The sequence below is a fragment of the Chelonoidis abingdonii genome, chromosome 9 (assembly GCF_003597395.2).
Source record: "Chelonoidis abingdonii isolate Lonesome George chromosome 9, CheloAbing_2.0, whole genome shotgun sequence".
Classification (NCBI taxonomy): domain Eukaryota; kingdom Metazoa; phylum Chordata; order Testudines; family Testudinidae; genus Chelonoidis; species Chelonoidis abingdonii.
This window is the reverse complement of record NC_133777.1, coordinates 9,407,138-9,413,267: the sequence shown is the minus strand read 5'-3', so window position 1 is coordinate 9,413,267 and position 6,130 is coordinate 9,407,138.

Genomic DNA, 6,130 nt, shown 5'->3' with positions numbered 1-6,130 from the left:
TGTGCCAAGGGTTGCCGATCCCTCCTCTAGCCTGTCCTCCTGCATAACACAGGTCAAAGAACCTCATCCAATAATATCTATGTCAAATACATAACTTCAGTTTGAGCTACAGCACCTCTTTTTAGATTATAATAATATCATTTAAAAAATTCAAGGATATTTATGTTCATTTAGTAGCTATCCGTATCCAAAAGCCTCTGGTCTCCCTAAGGGAAATAAATATAAATACAGTTACAATTTAAAAAAATAAACTCTGTTCCCATTAAAACATTTCCAAAATCAGGAGTAAGAGCTGGTTTGAGCAGGCGTTACGAGTAGGAGTAACCATACCATCGCATCTCCTGTGGTCCCATCAGTTTAGTCAAAATTTAAAACTTTAATTTAAAAAAAAAAAAAAGTTGCTAGCCCTACCGAAGAAAACATATCTAATGTGAACCAATGCAGTAAGTCCTCCTGAGTCTGCAGGCAGAGAGACTGAAACAATGGGCATGATTCTCCACTCTCTTGCACCAAGCTACTGCCGGCGACATTGCTCATGATTTATACCAGTGTGACAAAATGACCTTCCCATTCATGAGTGTGGGGGTGTTCACAATTTAAACATCACTGAGGTCTGGTCTACACTACGTGTTTAAACCGATTTTAGCATTGTTAAACCGATTTAATGCTGTACCCGTCCATACAATGAGGCCCTTTATATCGATATAAAGAGCTCTTTAAACTGGTTTCTGTACTCCTCCCCGACGAGAGGAGTAGCGCTAAAATCAGTATTACCATATCAGATTAGGGTTAGTGTGGCCGCAAATCGATGGTATTGGCGTCCGGGCGGTATCCCACAGTGCACCATTGTGACCACTCTGGACAGCAATCCAAACTCAGATGCACTGGCCAGATAAACAGGAAAAGCCCCGCGAACTTTTGAATTGCATTTCCTGTTTGCCCAGCGGGAGCTCTGATCATACGGGTGGCGAAATGAAGTCCCAAATCCAAAGGAGCTCCAGCATGGACCGTACGGGAGATACGGATTCGATTGCTGTATGGGGAGACAAATCTGTTCTAATCAGAGCTCGTGTACAGAAGACGAAGCCAGAGCATTGAAAAAAATCTCCAGGCCATGATACAGAGTCACAGCACAGTGCTGCATGACAAGCGTACACGAGGCCAAGCATCAAATGACGCCATAGAGGTGAGGAGGATGGGTATGAGGACTCCAGTATTTCCACAGTCCACAGATCTCAAAAACTCTTGCATTCTTGGTTGAGCTCCCATGCTGTAGGAGCAAACACATTGTCTGGGGTGGCTCGGGTATAGCTCGTCAATGTACCCCTCGCCCTCCCGTGAAAGAAAAGGGGAAAAAATTTTCTTGACTTTTTTCATTGTCACCCTATGTTTACTGAATGCTGAGGTAGACATGATCTGCGGCAAGTGAAGAAGCAGTATGCTGCTCCCTCCCTTCCCGGTGGCAGACGGTAATATGATGCTTCTTTGTCATCATCACCCGTGAGTGTCCTGGTGCCTCAAGGTGAGGCTGGCCGGGGCGCCCTGGTAAAATAGGAATGATTCCCAGTCATTCCAGAGATGTACAAACGGCTGGTACTGTCCTCATCATAGCAGGGGGCTGAGTCCATCAGCCCCTCCTTTAGTATAAAGAAAAAATTCTGTCCTGCTGGACTATCATAGCAGCTGGAGGCTGCCTTCCCCTATTTTATCTCAAGTAATAAGTCAGTGTTCTTATTCCTGTCATTCTTTATTTCTCACACAAATGGCGGGGAATGCACTGTAGCCCAGGAAGGTAATGGGGAGGGGAAAAGGTGGGATTGTGGCAGGGACACCCGTAGAACGATATGCGCTATCATTTTGCGGGATCTGACACGGATGGCTGGCCTTGATACACTGGGTCTCTAGTTCACTTGCACCATATTCTAGGCAGGACTGACTCTATTTTTAGATACCATAAAGGAGGGAGTGACTAGGGGAGTCATTCCCATTTTTGTCTTTGCGCCCCCAGCCGACTTCAGCCAGGGGCACCCATGACAGCAGCAGACGGTACAGAACGACAGATAACCATCATCTCATTGCCAATTTACAATGGCGCAGCAGATGGTACAGAACGACTGATAACCGTCTCTGCTGTCGTGCAAAGGCAAATGAATGCTGCTGTGTAGCACTGCGGTATTACCTCTGTCAGCGGAATCCGGTACACATATGGTGACAGTAAAAAAAAGCTGAACGGGCTCCATGGTTGCCATGCTAAGGCGTCTGCCAGGGCAATCCAGGGAAAAAGGGCGCAAAATGATTGTTGCTTTCCCGGAGGAAGGAATGACTGACGACATTTACCCAGAACCACCCGCGACAATGATTTTTGCCCCATCAGCCACTAGGATCTCAACCCAGAATTCCAAGGGGTGGGGGAGACTGCGGGAACTATGGGATAGCTACGGAATAGCTGCCCACAGTACAACACTCCAGAAATCGAAGCTAACCTCAGACGATGGACACACACTACCGAATTAACATGCTTAGTGTGGCCGCGTGCACTCATCTTTATACAATCTGTTTTACAAAACTGGTTTATGTAAAATCGGAATAATCCCATAGTGTAGACGTACCCTGAGTAGAATTTGGACTTGTGAGCAAGACTTGAGGAGAGCCATCCAAGAAACTCTTTCCTACACAACATAAAAGCGCCAAACAACCAAAAACATTAAAAGATATCTGCGTTAGGCTCTCCCTGAAGACTGGCACAGATGTGCTCTGGCATTTATGGAAGGGGCTTCTTATCCACCCAGATTTTCTGTAGAAGATCTTTATGTAGGGAGATCAGCAGTTCTAACCCTGCTGTGCTTAATTGCCAGAACAGTGGGAAGAGCAACAAGAGTGTCCTTCAGGTAGGCTGGCCCTGAATTATTATTTAGGGCTGTGCTAAGAATAGAACATTGATGCAAGTACATTTCTTCATGCTAACTGATTAGAAATGGCCTTTTTTTAAAAAAAGACCTTACTGAATTCTACTACAATATAAGTTGTAGTTATTAGGAGAATCAAGCATCTGGGTGTTTCCTAGGTCATTTTGCTCATGGGTGGAGTGATGTGTGGATAACACCAGAAAGAACCATGAATGGCAGCATCTGATCTTATTTCAGGAGGATCTGTATGGCTTTCCACCTTCCCCTGGCTTTTGCTAAGAGCTTTGGAAACAAATCAGTCACAGATTAATGCCTATTAATAACAAATGTCTTAAAATTATTACACGTGTTATGTAAACAAGTTAATGACAGGATTAGGTAAGCATGTGGCAAATTAGTATCCTATTCTCCTTAATGCAGGGAGATTGGACTCTGTGATCCAAAAGGCATTTTCTAATCCTATTATCTATGATTTTTTTTTCCTGGCTTTCCACAGAAGACAGTTTTTTGTAAAGCAATCAGAGACAAGCTGATACCCCATAGTCCTATTCATTTTATTTTTAAAGGTCAATCATGTGAGTCCTCAAGTGAGGACAGAGTCCCTTTAGCTTTTATTGATATTGTAAATACCATATCCTGTCAACAAACTGCTATAATCATAAGGGCATGCAAAATTCATTAACTAAGAGACACTTTCTTCTATCTTATGCAAACAAAGAAGGCCATAAACTGCACTGTCAGCTTTTCTCATTTCCAAACCTAGATCTCCTGTAGAAATTGCTATAGGAGGAGCTCTGGGGGATGGTAAATCCCTTGAAAATCCTCTAACGGGATCCTCTGGGTTCCACAGGAATCCTGGGTCTTCTGTGATGAGGCTATGAGCCTCAATACCTGTTCTAGGACAGCTAACAGTGCTCCTCAAGTCCCACATAGTGTGATTAGCTTATTTAGCTGGTTCAGTAATAAAGCAGACATCTCCATTGGTAACAAATGCAATATAACAATATAGCGATTCGTTTTAACAATTTCAGTTCTGCCCACAAAGAAAAGGGAAGAAGTGACCACCTTATAATGTCATAGTGGTTTTATTATGTAGCGTCTGCACGGGGTATATGGGAGAGGTTGTATGTAATTTCCTTGCAGATTTAAAAAAGCATATGATCTTTCAAAAATGTCCATTATGTGTGAGTAGATTCCAAGTGGTTTGGCATCCTGATAATTCTCCAAACCGGTTTATTAATGCTAGCAGGGGAAGACTGAAGAAGAATAATTCCCAAGTAACATTAAAAATCATCTGCATATAAACTACTCTTTTGCTCTTTGTATATCTTTTGTTTATGTGTAGGCTTGCAATGTTGGTCAACTTCCTTAGACTTATTACTAGGCGCTCAACAGATAAAAGAGAGAGGAGACAACCTTGCCACATTCCTCCTTCCAAGTGAAATATTCCATTTGTCAACTCCTTTGCAAAAGGGTATTGTAAAGGACTTCAACACAATTAAGAAAAATTGGACCAACACTTAGTTGTGCAATTAACAAGAGACACTCGACCCTATCAAATGTATCCCTAGGAATAAAATTAGTGATGGAATACCTAGTAACTTGGGCTTGGTGAATTAAGTGAAATATTTTTCTTTTGCTCTGAGCAGCAATTCTGCCTTTCACAGAACCAACTTCACTTTTGTAAATGATTAAAGGGATTGCATCATTTAGTATAGGTGCTGGAACTAGGGATGTTGGGGGTGCTACCGCAGCCCTTTGCTTGAAGTGGTTTCCATTACATATAGAGTTTACAGTTTGGTTCAATGGCTCTGTCGGGGAAAAGATCACCACTCTCGTGAATTTTAAATCAGACAGCCGGAGGCTCCTTTATTGATTACACCTGTGCACAAGCGGAGGCCAGCGTGCTCCCATGCAAGGGTTAGGCTGGCCTGCCTGTTACAAATGTTACTGAGCTTATAAAGGTTAAAACCGCAAAACGTCACACATAGATACAGCCTTATTTTGGAATTCAAATTGCTAACGCTGCAAAACATGACTAATATTTACCCTATGGCATACATATTGCTATTTAGCAAGCAACTCTCACACATTTTCCTATTTTCCTGTTATAGTCTTTGCCAGTCAAGTCTGCGGTTTTACCGTTTTAGCACTTTTTCTGTAGTCTCGACAGCAGGGTCAGCTGTTATCAAAACAGATCTCCTGGTTCCCCTTTATCCAAGATAATAGAGGGGGGGTTATTTTCCCTAACAGCTCTCAGCGCCCCCATTATACAAATTGTTCCAGCTCTCCTGTCATTTAGGTGTTCTCATGTAGACAAGCCTAGTGTGTTACCATATTATAGAGTGAGCATCATTACACCACCTATGGCATGTTGTTTCTAGTAATTTTTACTAACAAGAATCATTTCTTGCCCAAAAGAGGACTTAGTAAGTTATATTTTGTGTGTTTGCTTTGAATATTCTACCTCATCCTACAGCAACCAAAACAAATGCTGCTGATATGGAAAGGGCATATCAAGTATATGCCCAAAAGGCTAGGTTTTTGTTATTGCATTTATCTGAATCACTTGACCCTGGGTAGTAGCCTGCCTCTTATCTTGAGGATCTCTTCCTAGCAGTTTGACCTTACTGATTGATTGATCTTGCAACCCATACAATAAGGAAGGCTCATATCACAGAGTGCCTAGCACACAGCAGTGCCTAGTGTCAATAATAATGCCTGAATAATGCAACTTTCATTGCAGTCATCTTGTTCATTGTCAGAGGGCTCTTTCTTGGTCTCTCCCACATTCAGAATTTTACTTTATTGATTAAATGACAACGTTGTGTAGTTAGCGATCAAATTAATAACCCTATCCTAAAGTGATCCACTTAACTCATGGGTGGCCAGCCTGAGCCTGAGAAGGAGCCAGAATTTACCAGTGTACATTGCCAAAGAGCCACAGTAAAATGTCAGCAGCCCCCTAACAGCTCCCTCACCCACTCCTAGCACTGCCCACTGGCAGCCCTACTGATCAGCACCTCCCCCTCCCTCCCTGCACCTCCCAATCAGCTGTTTTGTGGCATGCTGGAGGCTCTGCGAGGGTGGGGAGAGGGGGAAGTGAGGACACAGCAGGCTCAGGGAAGGGGGCAGGAAGGGGTGGAGTGAGGGCAAGGCCTGTGGCAGAGCCAGGGGTTGAGCAGTGAGTACCCCCTGGAACATTGGAAAGTTGGTGTCTGTAG